This window comes from Dasypus novemcinctus, chromosome 13 (genome assembly GCF_030445035.2).
Source record: "Dasypus novemcinctus isolate mDasNov1 chromosome 13, mDasNov1.1.hap2, whole genome shotgun sequence".
Taxonomy (NCBI): domain Eukaryota; kingdom Metazoa; phylum Chordata; class Mammalia; order Cingulata; family Dasypodidae; genus Dasypus; species Dasypus novemcinctus.
This window is the reverse complement of record NC_080685.1, coordinates 20,507,764-20,524,599: the sequence shown is the minus strand read 5'-3', so window position 1 is coordinate 20,524,599 and position 16,836 is coordinate 20,507,764. Positions and strand designations below refer to the sequence as shown.

Sequence of the window (16,836 nt, the reverse complement as noted above, 5' to 3'; positions counted from 1 at the left end):
ACAATCCAGAAGAGTAAGGTTTTTGTTCATTTTTTCCCTTCTTAGTATGCATTCATGATTATTATCTCTTTTTGGTAATACATAGCACAACACGTGCTAGCAACCAAGCAACATGTTATTTGAGCTATTTTACAGATGAGGAAACACAAATCCAGGAAGAGTAAATCAGTCACTCACCCACAGTTAGTAAAGACAGTGCCCTGGCTAGTGGCTGGGAAATGGCTGTTTGCTCCAGGGCTCTATTCATGCTAACAAGCTGCCTCCTGTCACATCCTTCTTTCTGCTCAGTGATACTGATGGATGCTGCCTTCTGCTCTAAAGTCCACATTCCATGGGGGAAGAAGGAGACACTTTCAATCCCAGAGGGCTTTGCATCTGTGCTCACATCCGGGTAGTCCTGAACTTGCCAAGGCCCCAGCTGTAAACTGGAACATGGGAGAGCAGGTACCTGTCATGTGTGGAGGGGTGGAGGTGTGGACCTGCTGTGAATCTGAGGACTTGGAGCAGCTCACTGGAAGCAGGGCTGGTGCCCACTTACCCATGCTGAGCTTACTGTCAAGGTGCTCTGCCAGCCAGCAGCCCTCAGCCATTTGCTCTGGAAGGTGCTGTACCTGGGGGTTGTCAGGGTCCTTGTGGGTGAGGAGGTCTTTGAGGTGCTGATTGAGGAGGTCAGAGCACATCTCCCTTCCCGTAACTTCTGTCACAAATGGATCAGCTCTTGTGCTTGATCCTGAGTTAGGAAATGGTATTTCCTAAGGTGGGATAAAGGGGAAGTTTAAGAGTGGAAATGGGCTAATGGTCAGTCATAACGGCTGCAGTAGATAATTCTGTATTTCTCCAAGAAGACCGGCAAGCAGAGTTCTTATAAATGTTGGGTGACCTGCTCAAGGTTTTTTTTTGGCCCAGTGAGTAGAGACTCCTGCAGCATTTTTGCCAGGTAGAGCTCTTTTGACCTCCAGGCCTTTTCCTCTCATTATTGCCACATATATGAACTGTTTTTGGTTCAGTTATATATATTGCTATGAAATGCCTGTCAAGAGTCAATCTTAACCTGATTTTGACCACACAGGAGACAAGAAATGTTCTCTTTGAATACAAGAAATCCCTAACACTGGATCGTTCACACTGGGTCAGTCTCTATGTAACTGTCACATAATAACATGGAACAAGTAATAAGCAGTGGAAACCAGTAGAACTGCTAGGAAAACAGATAAAATTCTTAAAGGGCTACTTTGTGGTTGGCTAAATGGCAAAACTCAGGGTGAGTAGCCATTTTTGTTTTTTCCTGAATGGGAATTCTTTAGATGGCAAAATTACATTAATAACCCATGTGCATTTAGACTTACATAAGGATTACTGGCTTTTTTCTTTCCACATCCTGGTGCTTCTTTTGATTTTCTGCTAGTAAATTCAGGCAGGACAAGTTATACATTACTCAGTTCCCACCTCACAGGCACCCCACCCAGGGGCCTACATATGCAAAGGGGTAAATATGAGAACAAAGAATATACAGACTTGCTGGGAGACCAGTAGTAGATTCAGTCTGTATAATAAGAGTACTCACTGGCCTCATCCAGAGGAGGGAGGACTTCCAGCTCATGAAACATGAAGACCGCATTACTGGGAGGTTCTTGGAAGTTGGGCAGTCATGGCAATAGGAAGGACTCAAAGAGCCTTCATCCAATATGTCTGGCTGCAGTTCATCCATTTCCTTCTGTTTTTTGTAGCTTCCTACTGAGTGGGGTGAGGTATGGAGGAAAAAATATTAAACCAAGAGTGATGGCACAGCACACTACAGCATCCCAGTTAGGCCTCTTTGGAAGGCCAGTTGAGAGTTCACTAAGGGCAGGGGACATCTTCTCAAGGGAGAAGAAAGCAATACTGCAATGACTAGAGCAGAGTGTAGCTGCTGAGGGGGCAGGAAATGAGGGCAGCCATTGCTCACTGTACTGGGTGCACAAAATGCTGATGAGCGGGTGATCACTGGGGATTGGCAGGTTCGTGGTTGAAAGTACAATGCTGGGAATGCTCTTTTGGCAATATGTCAAGTAGAGGTTACTGGTTTGGGGTGTTGGGTGTGGGGGGCATTCAGGACAGGGTGCACCTGGGGCAGGCTTCTAGGGAGTGAGTGTATGTTCATCTTGCCATAGTGCCTTATGTCATTGGGTGAAGACTCACATAATGAGTGGCACGGTGGTGGACTCCCATCCTGGGGAGGCCCACTATGTTCTCAAATAGAGAGTCAGGAGTCTCTCGAGAGCATGGGCAGTGCCTAATAGGGGAGAGTGTCAACCCTCAGGAACTATGAATGATGCCCTTCAAAGAGTGAAGAATTGTGGTTGCTGTGAGTGCCAGGGAGGGGGAAGGAGGAATAGAATAGATGGAGCAGGGGGCATTTTGGGGGTGATGGAAGTGTTCTACATGATCCTGCTATGATGGATACAGGCCATGTTGAATTGCATCAAAGTTTATAAATGTGTATGGTCCAAAATGTAAACCATAATGTAAACCATTATGTAAACCATTTACCAAGTGTATTAGTCAGCCAAAGGGGTGCTGATGCAAAATACCAGAAATTGGTTGGTTTTTATAAAGGGTATTTACTTGGGGTAGGAGCTTACAGTGACCAGTCCATAAAGCATAAGTTACTTTCCTCACCAAAGTCTATTTTCATGTATTGGAGCAAGATGACTGCCTACGTCTGGGAGGGTTCATGCTTCCTGGGTTCCTCTGGGCTCAGCTCCTCTCTTTTCTCCACAAGGTCAGCTGTAGACTCTGAGGCTCTCTAGACTTTGCTTCTCTCCATAAGGTCAGCTGCAGACTATCAGGTGAACAGCTCTGTCTCTCTCCCTGGGGTTTCTGCCATGTTTAAGGAGCCATCTCTACTCCTCTGTGTTCTTTTCCTGGTTCAGGTCCTCTGTTCCTGGGGCTTGCTTCTCTTTCCTCTGCATGCTGACTTCCTGGGGTTCCAGCTGAAAACTTCAGCATCAAACTCCAACATCAAAACTCCAACATCAGAAATCCTCAACTCTGTCCTTTGCCATGCCTTTGCCAATGCCCTAATGATGTGGCCCAACCAAAGCCCTAATCATAACTTAATCATGCCCAGGTCTGGACCAGTTTAAAAACATAATTCAATATCTATTTCTGGAATTCATAACTATGACAAACTGCTACACCAGGGTTGGTAGTATGTTTCAATATTTGCACATCAGTTGTAACAAAGGTACCATCCACATATAAATGTTAATAGGGGAAGGGGGTAAAGGAGGAGGATGTTGGGTATATGGGAGTCCCCTGTGTTTGGTTTTCTGTAACCTAAAACTTCTTAGAGGACAAAATGAAAAAAAAAAAGTAAGACACTGGGGAAATAAATGAAAGAAAATATCACTGTACCTATAGGACAACAGATCTTACAGTGATGAAAGGCAAAATGTAAAAAATTTTAAAAATATTTTTCATTTTTTACTATCCCAAAGTTTAATTTTTCTACTTTTATTATTTTTTATTTTTTCTGTATTTTTAAAATTATCATTATTATTTCATTTTCTTATTAATTTATTTGGTTATTTTGTTAGCTTCATTTTTGAGGAAGGTTTGGATCAGAGAAAGGTTAACACTGTAGCAGGGGAGAATCTTTGGTGTGGGTGCCATTGCTGAGAGTTACAGGGGAGCAAGGTCCCCTGGGCATACATACAAGGCCTAGAAATGTGTTCAAATGGTCATGGGCATTGTCACAGTGGGTAGAGATTCACACAGTAACTGAAGGAATATAAAATTCCCATCCTGAGGAGCTCTGCCACATTCTCTAGTGGATACCAAGAATCCCCTGAGTACAGAGACAATGACTAGTGCAGGAGGACCGCCCATTGACAAGCCTTTGATATTGATGACTGTGTGTATGACCCTTTACTCTTGACATTGAAAATAGTCTATTATATGGTGCCTAAGAGTTGCTTCCTGGGAGCCTCCTTGTTGCTCAAATGTGGCCTTTCTCTAAGCCCAGCTCAGCATATAAATACACTATTTTCCCCCCAGCATGGGACATGACTCCTGGGGATAAGACTTCCCAGCACCAAGTGATTAATACCAAACCCCAACTAGCAATGCAACTGGAAAATGACCTTGACCAAAAGGGGGAAAAGTTAAAGACAAATGAGTTTATATGGCTAAGAGACTTCAAAGTGAGTCAGGCAGTTATTCCAGAGGTAACACTTTTGCCCATTACAGCAGGATCTCTTTCACTGCCAAAGTAGATAGTAACCCAAATAGTGGGGCTTGTGAAGGTTCTGGAGACATCCAGACAGTATTGTCAGGGCAGATAGCCCAGTAGTTTGGTGTCTTGCCAGTGGACTCTACTTTGGGATTTATGCTCCCCAGAGTGAGAGAGTTGGACTCGGTTGTGGTTTCCTTACACATGGCTCTTCTGTCCTTCTATTGGAACCTATAATTGGTAATAGAGTTGGTAGGTGTATATCCAAGAGACTTAAATCTTTGGGCTGTCCATGTGCCAGCCTGAACCTGAATCTCAAGGAGTTGCAACACATACTCTCAAGTTCATGGGTCTCAACTAGGATAAATAACATGAATGTGATGATGGACAACCATCATACCAAGGAACTGAGAGAGTCTAAAACTGCAAGGAAGAGAGTCCCATTCATTGGCCCTATGGATTCATAGCCCCCTCTCAATTAGAGGTGGAGTGGATATCACCATTGATAATCCTCAGAAATGGGGAATGAAAGTGGGCTAGAGTGGACTTACTGGTATTCTACTATAGACTTAGTGTGATTCCAGCAGTGGAAGAAATTATATCATGGATGTGGAGGCACCACTGGTGGTTCCGAGGGCAGGGAAAGGGAAAAACATGTAATATGGGGGTCATTTGGGGGACTTGGGAATTGTCTGGAGTACTTTGCTATGACAGATAAAGGCCATTGTAAATCTTGCCATAACCTGCATAATTGGGTGGGAGAGAGTTTAACCTACAATGTAAACTTTAATCCACACTTAGTGGCAAGGCTCTGAAATGTGTTCCTCATTTGCAATGGATGTACCTCACTAATGAAGGATGTTGTTAGTGTGGAAAAATGTGGGAGGCATGGGGACTGGGGCATATAGGAAACCCCTATATTTTTTATGTGACATTTGTATAAGTATCTTTAAAAAATAAAAATAAAAATAAATGTATATATAAGGAAATTTAAAAAAAGATTAGATTACTTTAAGGATTGAGTGATTAAAGTTGTTATATTTTATGAAGGCTTTATCTGCTGTTTGATAACTTATATAATTGATTGGTCCACCAAGTGAGTGTCACTACCTTGATTCTTATCATTGGTTTTATTTTATCAATTTTATTGATAAACAGAATTAATAATAAAGCATACAGTCTATCCAAAGTATAAATTCAGTAGTATTTGGTATAATCACATAGTTGTGTGTTCATCATTTCAATCATTATTAGGACATTTTCATTATTCCAATAATAATAATAATAATAAACATGCAAAAAATGTTGTTGAGTCTTGCAGTGCAGAGGCACGGCACACAGCACACAAAGAGAAGCATGAGAGTGGCTCCAACCCTTGTGCACTCATGTTTTTTTTATTTAAATATAGAGGCTGAGTGAATACATATTCCTGAGATATTGGTAGACCCCCAGCAATCCTGTGTTTCTAAGGTTATTTCACTCAGTATTGTCAAATGATATGGATTCTCTTTTTCTAGTTGTTTTTCTTGCTATAAATACCTGTCAGTAATCTAAGGCTGATCATGTAGAAGCAGATAATCCTTTCATTCTGGTTTTATTCTCACAGGAGAGAACAGGTTATTTCTAAGAGTACAGAAAATCCCTGAGACTAATGAATTTATTTTGATTCAGAGTACTTCTAGGTTGCTAAACTTGAGAAATGAGTAAGACTGGGAAGGATATAGACAAAAAAGAGAAGACAATGTTCTTTACAGAGATACATGACATCACTGATATTCAGCAAATTGATCAGATTCACAGGCCAAGAGACTGGAAGATAGGTTTATAAGATACAGAAAGGGAGTAGAGAGTGGTGAGCCAGTGCTCTTGTGGGCAAAATCTTCTGTAAGTTGGAAGGCTGTAGTTATGGAGTGGGTGAGAGTGACAGTGGTGCAGTGATGTGATTGGGTTGGGTGAGGATGTTTTTGAGGGTAGTAGGGTGGGGTTGTTGGGTTGGACTATCCATGGAACTGGGGTGGGTGAAGGTCAGAGGAAGAAGCAGGTGAACTCTGGGGACTTGCAGGTCTGTCATTAAACTTACAATTGTGGGAATATTCTTTTGGCAAATATGGCAGGGGAGGGTCACTGGTGTAGGGTATTGGGTCTGGGGGGTGGTCTATGGGACACGGTGCACCTGGGATAGGCTTCTATTGAATATGTAAGTATTCATCTTGTCAGTGAGTAGAGACCCATACAATAAACAAGAACCTATCAAACTCCAACCATAGGGAGTCTGCTATGTTCTCTATTAGAGGGAACAAAGGCAGTGCCTAATAAAAGAAAACAGACCAATACATCATGCCCCCAACATTATTGCAAGTAACTATGAATCTTATTCTTCAAAAATTGAGACATCGTGGTTATCATAGGTTCTGAGGGGAGGGGAGAGGGAGAATAGAAGAGATGGAATATAGGGCATTTTTAGATTATTAGAATTGTTCAATGTGATCTTGCAAAAATGGATACAGGCCACTTGAAATTTCATCAAAACCTATAAAAGTGTATGATCAAAAATGTAAACCAATGAGCATGATTTGTGGCAATTCTTCAATATTTGTACACCAATTGTAACAAATTTATCACTTGCATGTAATATGTTATTAGGAAAGAGGGGTAAAGTGGAAGGGTGCTGTGTGTATGGGAATCACTTATATACTCTATGTGACTTTTTTGTATCCTAAAGCTTTTTTGAAGATAAAATGAAAAAATCAATACATGGGGATTATATGGAAGAAAATGTTAGTGTAAATATAATACAGTATATCTTACAGTGATGTGAGACAACGCAATGTCTAAAAATTTATTTCAAATTTGTGAAAATATTTTTGTACCTTATTGGTTATTCTTTAAATTATCTCATTTTCTTATTAATTTTATTTGGTTACATTTTTGGGTTATTTTTGGAAAGGTTTTGGATCACAGCAGGGTCACAATGGGGCAGGGGAGGATGACTGGTGAGGGGTGTCAGTGATGGGGGATGCATGGGAAGAGGTTCACCTAGGGCATGCCTCCAAGGCATGTGAATATGTTCAAGTGTTCCTGGGGCATTGTCTTGGTGGGTGGAGATCCACACAACAACCAAAAGAATACTGAATTCTTATCCTGGGGAGATTCTGCTACATTCTCTAATAGGACAGCAAGAATCAGTGAGTACAAGGGCAGTGCTTAGTAAAGGAAGACAGACCATTACTCCAGGTTCTTGGATATTGATGATCGTACTATGAACCTTTTCTTGTGAAATTGAAACTTAGCCTAGTATTATATACTGCCTAAGAGTTACCTCTTAAAAGCTCCTTGTTGCTCAAATGTGGCCTCTCTCTAAGCCAAACTCAGCATATAAAAGCACTACTTTCCCCTGGCATGGGGCGTGACTCCCCAGGATAAGACTCCCTGGCACCAAGGGATTATTACCAAGTGCCAACTAGCCATGCATCTGGAAAAAGACATTCACTAAAAGGGGGAAATGGTAAATACAAATGAGTTTTTATGGCTAGGGGATTTCAAAGTGAGTTAGGTGGTCATTCAGCAGGATCTCATTGACTGCCCCAGTAAACAGTGCCTCAAATAGTGGGGCTCCTGAGGGCTCTAGAGACATCCAGAAACTAAAAGCAGGTCACACAGCTAGGATTTTGGGATCCTGGCCATGGGACTTACTTTGGAATGTTTGCTCCCCAGTCTGTTAGACTCATTTATAGGTTGTCCACACAAGGCTCTTCTGCCCCTTTTATTTGAACCTACAATTAGCACCATACTTGATAACTATCTGCCAAAGAGACTTAAATTTTTGGTCTGTCCATATGCCACTTGAGCCCTGAATCTCAGCAGGGTTGCAAAACCTACTCTCCAGTTCATTGGACTCACCCAGGACAACTAACAAAGAGATGATGCTGGACAAAATCCCAAGGAAGAGAGTGTCTGCAAATTCAAGCAAGATACTTCAATCTATCTGCCATATGGGATCTATGCTCCCTCACAATTAGAAGCAGAGTGGGCATCACCATCCCCAAATCCTCAATATTAGGGAATGAGCAATGGACTAAAGTAGACTTGTTATTCAACTATAGACTTATTATTATTCTAGCAGTGGAAGAACTCTTATCATTGGTATAAAGGCAGTGGCCACCAGAGTTTCTGAGGCATGAGAGATGGAAGAAGAGGTGTAATATGGGGATATCTTTGGGGTATTGGGGTTGTTTTGCATGACATTGCTGTGATGGAATATAGGCCATTGTATATTTTGTCATAACCTACATAATTGTGTGGGACAGAGTGTAAACTATAATGTAAATGGTAGTTCATGGTTAGTAGCAATGCTTCAATTGTTAACAAATGTACCACACTAATGAAGGATGTTGTTAGCATGGGAAAGTGGAGGAGGGTAAAGGAGGAGTGCATATGGGAATCCCTTATATTTTTTATAACATTTATGTAATCTAAAGCTTCTTTAAAAACAAAAGCAATTAATTTTTTTGAAAAAGATGCTATGATTATTCACTTACACATGGGCCTTCTTCTTCCTTATGATCATGATTTTATGCAAATAAATTTGGACAGGGATAGTCACATTAAACTGTTCCTTACTTATACATTATAAGTCCAGGGTACTATCTGAATTCACAGCATGGTTATCTTGGTTTGAACATGGAGATTGTGAAATTTTCAGGACAATTCAGGTTGTGTCCTGTGATATGTGGACAGGTTTGTTTGACCAAGCTATCAGACAGATTTCAGGATTGGGAAGATTATCAATTTTCAGGAAATTTAAATGGAATAGATTGGTTGTTGCTACATAGACAACAGGATCTATGACAATTCATGGGAAAGTGTTCAGAGGAAGCTCCTGACACAGGCCATGGTCATGATGCTTAACCTCTGATATTTCCTAGTGAGGATAGAATGAGGCCCAGATCCTAGGAATCGTGGAATCCACATACCCAAAATTAGAATCAGGACTGCCAACCTCCTTAGGCAGCCATATGTACTCCAGGGACATTTTTCCAGGATAAATACTAACATTTTTGGAGAGACAAGATGCCCCATTAAAGAGGAGCTCCTGCCGACCCTGGCTGTACACGTGAGGCAGTGGTGGCTGAGAGCTGGCCTTGGCCCCTGCAGACTCCCCACTCTGGGCTGCCTCGTGAGCTTCACCCACCACTGGCCCAGAAGGTTAGGTCATAGGTGAGGAAGGAACATTACAAAGATGCCTGACCCAGCTGATGTCTGTTCCACCCTTCCTTGTCCAGGGCTCTACTCACCATCCAGGGCTGTTCTTGTCAGAACAAAATGGCATCTTGTCCAATTGGGATGGAGCAGACACCTCAGGTTCTGGATCTGCTCCAAGGACTGAAGAGGTCCTCGAGCTTGGGCCCAGTAGACCCGTCTCTGGCCCTCGGGGCACCTGAAGGCCTCCATACTAGACCCCATGATCCTAAAAGCAAACCTCTCAACTCCATAATGAGCAAGAAATGTGATTTCATATTTAAATTATTTTCTCAGTGGATTCAATTCCAACATGTCTCTGGTGAAATAAACCTCAGGATCTAGGATTCAGTGGATGCAGCCAATTCCTTTTACCAAAGGCCTTAGCTCAGAGTCACCGAGGGACTTAGACAGGGTCACAGAGCTCCTCAGCAATGAGGGGCAGAGCAGCACTCAGGAGGGCTTGCCAGAACGGGGTGCCCCATGATTGGTTATCCCTAAGCATCTGCAGTTTCCCTGCAGTCTAGAATCCCACCTGGGTCCCTGTAAATTACTGAAGCAGAAAGTGGAAAACACTACTGAAGCAAGATAGAGAGGGAATCAATAAACAGATGTGGAACATGGCAGAAAAACTGCTGCCATTAACACCTGTCCTCCAGTACCCCCAAGATGGCTGCTGGAAAACCCTCATGAGAAATCCCCTTAAGAAAGAGATTTACTCTGGAAGCCAGGATAAACCCCGGATATTCTCCAGGGACCTTATCATTGGGCCTTCTGGGGGTGGGGGTGGATGGGTGGGGTGGTTTAAACAGCTGGACTGGTTTAAAAAGCAAGTGGCAATCTCTCACGTTCACCTGCTACCACCAAAACCTGCCCCCAATTCCATGCACCATCTGACCCCTCCACCCAGGCCTAGCACCCCTCAACCCTGCAAAGCTCCACCCAATACTATCCCTATGCCCCTAGCATCTGGCACAGGTGCACCTAGAGCAGGTTTCTAGGGAGCGTGTGGGTGATCATCTTGTCATAGTGTGTTATATCATTGGGTGGAGACCCATACAATGTGCAAGAAGGTGTTGTACCCCCATCCTGGGGAGGATGGATGCTTTCAAACAGAGGGAAGAGAGTCTCTTGAGAGCATTGGTGGCATCCAACTGGGGAGGACAGTCTAGTGTATCAAGCCTTTAGCCTTACTGCGAGTATCTATGAATCTGGTCCTTCAAGCAGGGAAACTTGGTTGTCACTGTGGGCCCCAAGGGGAGGGGGAGAGAGGAATAGAATAGATGGAAGAGAGGGTAACTGGGGTGCAATGGACTTGTTCCACAAGATCATGCAATGATGGATATAGGCCATGTTAAATTTCACCAAAAATTTATAGATGTATATAGTCTAAAATGTAAACTGTAATTAAAAATTTTAAAAAGTGTACAGTCTAAAATATAATGGAAACCAAAAATGGAAGCGTGGTTAGTGGCCTTGTTTCATTTTCTGCACATCAGCTATAGCAAATATAACACCCACATGTAAAAAGATCATTGCTGGGGAAGGGGGAAAAGGATTTGATGTTGGGTATATGGGAGCCCCCTGTATTGTATATGTGACTTTACTGTGATCTAATACTTTTTTAAAGGCTAAGTGAAAAATTAAAGAAAAAGAAAGGATGCAGACACTGAGGAAGGAATGGAAGAGACTGCCTTGTCTCTGTACATACAGGGCAACACCTATTAGAGTGATGAAAGGCAAAATGTCAAAAACAAAGTTTTATATTTTTCATTTTTAATACTCCAATTTATTTTTTACTTTATTTTGGTTTTTCTAAATCAGTATGTATTCTATTTCTAATTCTTAAACCTATCAGTACTATTTCATTTTCCTACTAATTGAATTTGGCAATATATTAGGCTTCATTTTTGAAAAAGTTTGGATCATAGAGGGGTTCAACTATGGCAGGGGAGGAGAACCTGTGTGGGATGTCATTGATGGGGGACACAACATTGGGAGGGACTTCTCCAGGACATGTATATAGGGTATCCAAAATTGTTCAGATATTCATAGGGTATTGTCATAATACATTTACACATGACAACTGAGGGAGTGCTGAGTTCCTAGCCAGGGGAGCTCTGTCACATTCCCCAATGGAACAGCTGCAGTCCCCCAAGTGCAAGGGAAAAGACCAGTGAAGAAGGGTGGTCCAATGATGAGCCCTTGATACTAATGACTACGCTTATAAGACTGTGCCTGAAATTTCAACTAGGCCTAGAGCTGCAGGATGCCTGAGAGTTACCTCCTGAGAGCCTCCGAGTTGCTCAAATGTGGCGATATCTCTAAGCCAAACTCAGCATGTAAATGCATTTCCTTCCCCCCAGCATGGGACATGACTCCTGGGGATGAGCCTCTCTGGTGGTGAGGGATTACTACCAGTCACCAGCTGGTGATGCAACTAGAAAAAGATGTTGAATAAAGGGGGACAAGGTAAAGATAAATGAGTTTATATGGCTAAGAGATTTCAAAATGAGTCAGAGGTCATCAGAGGGGTTGTGCTTACACATATCTCAGCAGGATCCCAGAGACAGCCAAAGTAGATACAAACCCAGGTACCGGCACTCTTGAGCTACAGAGACACACAGGTTCTATGGTCATGGCAGATGGCTCTGCAGTTCAGTGCCTTGCCAGTGGGCCCTACTTTGGAATTTGTGTTCCTGAGTATGATGGAGCTGGACTCAGATGTGACCCTTCTATACATGCCTCTACAGTCACTTTTACTGAAACTATGATTGGTGCTGGTGTTGAAGTATACTCAGGAGACTTGAATCTCTGGACTGGCCATGTGCCAGCTGGGCTCTGAGCCTCAGCAGATTTGCAACACCTACTCTCCAGTTCATTAGACATACCCAAGTCAGCTAACAGGGAAATGAAGAGGGTCCACCACCATACCAGGGAACTGATAGGGCCTACAACTGCAAGCAGGAGAATTGCATCCATCAAACATCTGGGATCTAAGCCCCTCTTGATTTAGAGGTGAAGTGGACATCACCATCCCAGGATTCACAGGATGGAGGAATAAAATATGGATTAGAGTGGACTGACTGGTATTCTACTATATAATTATTGTGACACTAGCAATGGAAGAAATTGTATCATTGATGTGGAGACAGTGGCCACAGGAGGTGCTGAGGGCAGGGAGGGGGAAGAAGAGGTGTGATGTGGGGCATTTTCAGGACTTGAAGTTGTCCTGAATGACATTTCAGAGACAGATGTAAGACATTATATATCCTGCCATAACCAACCGAATGGACTGGGGGAGAGTGTAAACTACAATGTGAGGTTTTTATTTTAAAGATGTATTTTTTATTTCTCTCCCCTTCCCCCTTACCCCCCGCTGTCTGCTCTGTGTCCATTTGCTGTGTGTTCTTCTGTGTCCACTCACATTCTTGTCAGCAGCACCAGGAATCTGTGTCTCTTTGTTGGGTCATCTTGCTGTGTCAGCTCTCCATGTGTGTGACACCACTCCTGTGCATGCTGTGCTTTTTAGCAAGGGGTGGCTCTCCTTGTGGGGTGCACTCCTTGTTCATGGGGGTCCCCTACATAGGGGACACCCCTGCATGACATGGAACTCCTTGTGCATGTCAGCACTGCATGTGGGGCCAGCTCACCACACAGGCCAGGAGTACCTGATTTGAACCCTGGACCTCCTATATCATAGGTGGATGCTCTATCAGTTGAGCCAAAACCACTCCCCTACAATGTAAACTATAATTCATGTAGTGTAGCAGTGCTCCACAATATATTCACCAAATGCAATGAATGTGCCACAGTGAGAAAAAAGAAAAAAGCAAGCAAGTGGAAAGCCAAATCAGTCTTCCTGCCTTCGCCCTGTCCCAGTGCCTGTCCCTGCCCTATTCTGGCCTTCTTCGCTCCCACTTAGATCAGTATGAAGTCAACCTGGGGATTAATAATTTCTAATGGAGAATTGTATTCTATAAATCAGCCCTCTTTATCACATTTCAGCCCCTTCCTCTCTCTGGGACCCATGATCTGTATTTTCTCCCATTTCTCTCCCCCCACCTTAACAAATTACTGGCCTAATCAACATGGCTTGATTTTGAAATTCATTTCTTGCGGCTTAGTCAGGAAACCTGAACAAAATCTGTGAACACTACTGTTTCTGTCCAGCACACATTTAGTTTAGAAAATGACTCTGTGGGCTGTTAGAGTAAGATTTGTTTCCTGCATTAGAGGGACAGGGTCCACTGAGATTTGAACTCAGATTGCTGGATTCACAGTCCAAAGTGTTCACTATTAGACCATGGAAACACCATTAGACCAAGGAGGAAAGCTCCTTCCCTGATGCTCTGGAGGTGTGTGAGGCTTTTCCCAGCTGGACCGGTTCCCAAGGATGTGGCTCCCAAGGCACTTCCTTTCCTGGTCAGACAGGACCAACGTGGAGCTCATCTGTGATGGGATAGTTGCCCATGACTGACGTCATCTCTGCCGGTGTCTTCATGCTTGTGTAGCAGGGAATGAGATAAAATCCATGTGGGGCTTAGTGACAGGGAAGAGCTTTTCAGCCCTGCAATGAAGGCTTATGCTCTGCCTCAGTTTACAGGCATTCCTGGTCTCAGGTAACATTGCTGAGGGGAAAAGTGGTTTTCCTTTCCTTTGCAATTTTCCTTTTCCCAGGGCCAAGAAGTGCTGATGATTGGAAAATGACTTGGACTTACTGGGATCTGCCTTGCCTAAGCCATGGGCCACATCCAAAGAAAACCAACCTAAAACCCTATTTAGACCTAGAGGAAGTCTCACACAACTCCTGGTGTTCAGTGACTCTCTTGATGCCCTTCTGTCCTCCTGGCAAAATCTGGAGCCTTCAGCATCATGTGCTCTTGGGGGCGCTGCCAACTTCCAGCCCCTGGACCTCCAGCAGACTCTAGGCATCAGGGAAGGTCTTGGCTACTGAGAGCAGGACATGGAGAGCTGCCAGGTCCTAAGGGTCAAACTAAAGGACATGCTGGGCACAGTTGGGGAGGGAGAGTCCTCTCTCAAGATTGGGATTTGAACAGAAACTGCCACAGCCCTAACACAGGTCCCTAGTCACACCATGGTCACAGCTGGAACCAGTGTGGTTGGGTATAAGTTATCAATGATGTCAGTTGACAACAGTTTCTTCTGAGTTTTTTCCTCAATGACTAGAGTGGCATCTCCATCTCTCTTTCCCTTCAGATTTCCCGGTTCACCTTCCTTCCCACTTGACTGTGCCCAGAGGTTGAGGGATTGAGGCTTCTTCTCCATAGTAAGTGGGGAATATAGACCAGTTCCAGACAGTACTCTCTAACTGTTTCCATGATCAGAACCTATACCTGGTTCTAAAACAGATGTGGGTATAAATTTTATAAAGAAAGTTAGAGGATACAACAATGTATAAAAAGTATTATTCACAGTGACCAAGTAGAATTTATTCCAAGTATGCAGGTCTATTTCAACATAAAAAAATCGATTAATGTAATTCATCTTATCAACAGGCTGAAAACATTTGACAAAATTCAAATACTAGTTTATAATGAAAAAAATTCTTAACCTATAAATAGAGTGGAGCTTCCTTAAGTTGGTCAAGAATATGTACAAATGATGATGGAGGAGGTTGTTGTTATGGGAGGAGTGGGTGATGGGGTGGGGGTTATATGGGGACCTCATATTTTTTTAATATAACATTAAAAAAATAAAGACAAATTAAAATTAAAAAAAAAACGAGGGCAGATAAAGCAAGTTCAATACATGAATAAATGGCAAAAGTGAGTAAATGTAAAAACAAATATGTACAAAAATCCTGTAGCTAACATCATTGTAATGGTGAAAAAAATAGATGCTTTTCCTCTGAGATCAGGAATAAGACAAAGGATGTATCCTCATACCACACCTATTCAACATTGTGCTTGAAATCCTATCTAATGCAGGAAGACAAGAAATTAAAGGCCTAAAGATTGAGAAGGAAGAAATAAAAACTCTTTGCAGATGAAATGATTGTCTATATGGAAAAATCCCAAAAACAGACAAAAGAAAAAAAAACTACAACTAATAAATGATTGTTGCAATGTGACAGGCTATAAGGATAATATTCAAATATAAGCCGCTTTTCTAGTATCAGCAATGGACAACTGAAATTTGAAATTAAAAACAGAATACCATTAAATTAGCACATCCAAAAAGTCAATACAGGCATAAATCTGACAAAATATGTGTAGGATCTAAAGAGGCAGTACTAGAAAACTCTAAGAAAAAAAAGAGATATATTCTATGTTCATGGATAAGAAGCCTTAGTATTATTAAGATGTCCATCCCTCCCAACCCAATTTATAGATTTAATACATTCCCATTCAAAATCCAGGCAAGTCATTTGTGGATAGTGACAAAATCATTCCAAAATTTATGAAGAAAGGTAAAAGAACCCCCTCTTTTGAAAACCTTTATCATCCTTCCATTCTGGGGTAAGTTTAGGACTAAAAACTTAAGAGCACACAGTGAAATTTTAGGCCTGCCCCTCCCACGGGGTACTAGCACAGAGTTCCTTCATTCCCTGAGCACTTATTGGGTGCCTGCTACTTGCTGGACACAGCTGTTGGCAATGAGATGCAATCTGAGGAAACCCAAGTTCCCTTTATGGTGTGACCCACATCGAGAGGTATCAAGAGGGGACAGAACTGTTGAGACAGCCAATTTGTGTCCTTTCCATCAGCGTTTGCTGGTTCAGATCTGTGGACTGAGGGTGAGAGTGGCAGGTAAAGGAAAGAAAGGGCTATGAATGACTTCAGCCTGAGAGGCTGTGGCTATCACCCTGGGGACAACTTTCAAGGCAATAAGGTGGGAAGCTAAGGGTCTTGAGATTGTCTGCTGGAGTCTTGCACTCACTTGGCCTTCTTGTCAATGCCCAAAATAGTCCAATGACATGAGTCAGTGTCGCTGGCACAGGGTTTTTTTCCTTCCCATTAAAAAAAACCTATTTCTGTTATTCAGATCAAATAAACTCTATAGATCTGTCCTCAAGTCACTGATTCTGTCCTCTGTCATCTCTACTATTGTACCCCTACACCAAGGTGTTTTTAAAGCTTGGTTATTATATTTTTCATTTTTACTTTTCATTTTTGTTTATAGCCACACAAGCTTTCTTACACTTAGTGTTTGCATGATAATTTTCTCATCATTTATTTTCAATGTATCTGGCTCCTTGTATTTAAAGTGAGTATCATAACCTTAATAATAATCCTGCCGTAACCCACTGAATGGACTGAGAGTGTGAACTACTAATGTACACTATCATCCACGCAGTGCAGCAGTGCTCCAAAATGTATTCACCAAATGCAATGACTGTGCCACACTGATGAAAGAGGGTG

The 16,836-nt window shown here is 42.5% G+C and overlaps 1 long non-coding RNA gene across 1 annotated transcript in view; it reads left to right on the top strand.

The window, feature by feature from the left end:
* The first annotated feature begins 303 nt into the window (after positions 1 to 303).
* LOC139436263 (uncharacterized) overlaps positions 304 to 16,836 on the top strand; it is a 63,695-nt gene continuing 47,162 nt past the window's right edge. Inside the window, exon 1 of the long non-coding RNA XR_011645360.1 lies at positions 304 to 444. This is a non-coding gene — a long non-coding RNA (uncharacterized lncRNA). The remainder of the gene's footprint in view (positions 445 to 16,836) is intronic.